General features: G+C 36.2%; 1 protein-coding gene across 1 annotated transcript in view; it reads left to right on the top strand.

Moving 5' to 3' along the window:
* LOC118428683 (ras-related C3 botulinum toxin substrate 1) overlaps positions 1–114 on the top strand; it is a 12,730-nt gene extending 12,616 nt beyond the window's left edge. Inside the window, exon 6 of the mRNA XM_035838815.1 lies at positions 68–114. The gene's annotated coding sequence lies outside the window, so the exon portion shown is untranslated. The remainder of the gene's footprint in view (positions 1–67) is intronic.
* Positions 115–947: the final 833 nt, after the last annotated feature.

The following is a 947-nucleotide window of genomic DNA, read 5'->3' as shown; positions in this document are numbered from 1 at the left end:
ATGGTCAACATTGCCTTACAATGGTTGATGCACTCATTGCAGCAAACAGAAACATCCATCTTTAAAGTTTTTTTTATAGTAGAAATTTGGAAATAAAGGTAACACTGAATAGGGCAATTGTGTCGTCATTATTTACATATCATTTACGTTGTCGTAGGCTGTAATTTAAGTCCAACTTTGTTTAATTTATTTATTAGCGATATAACCTCTGAGTTTGATGATATTTGTTGCAACTCTCCTAGTTTACACAATAGCAAAGTACCGTGTCTTTTGTATGCAGATGGTCTGGTATTGTTTTCCGAGTCTCAGCAAGGCTTGCAATCATGTCTAGTTAGATTAGAAAGATATTGTCAACGTTGGAACCTGAAGGTGAATTTAAAAAAGACAAAGATTATTGTCTTCACCAAGGGAGGTAGATTACCAAAGAATTGTTTCTTTTTGTTTAATGGCAATGTAATTGAAATTGTTATATCATATTGTTATCTAGGTATAGTGGTAAGTGCAGCTGGCACTTTCAAAGCCAACGACAAAACATCTAAGAAAGAAGGGTCTAAAATCTTTGTTTACCATTAGGCAATCACTTGACAAAGCCGATTGCCCACTAGCTGTTAAAAACAAGATTTTCGACTCTTGTATTAAACCTATATTACTTCATGGGTCCGAAATATGGGGAACTCTCAAAAGTCCCAAAAATTGTCCCATTGATTCTGTACACCTAAAATATTGTAAATATTCACTCAATGTCCCAAAAACAGCTAGTAATCTCGCAGCACAGGGCTGACGTCAGAGTTGCGTTGCGCGGTAGAGGGCAAAAAATGGGAAGACGATTTGGGTGTGACTTAAAATCCTTGAAAATCCTTCTTTTCCTTGGAAATTTTTGCCCAATCTGGAGACTTTTTGAGTTAGAAGAGACATGTAGGGTCTAAGCTTTCCTGTTTGGGTCAAAA

Source organism: Branchiostoma floridae, chromosome 13 (assembly GCF_000003815.2).
Source record: "Branchiostoma floridae strain S238N-H82 chromosome 13, Bfl_VNyyK, whole genome shotgun sequence".
In the NCBI taxonomy this organism is placed as follows: domain Eukaryota; kingdom Metazoa; phylum Chordata; class Leptocardii; order Amphioxiformes; family Branchiostomatidae; genus Branchiostoma; species Branchiostoma floridae.
The sequence above is the reverse complement of the archived record's forward strand: the minus strand, read 5'-3'. Positions and strand labels throughout refer to the sequence as shown.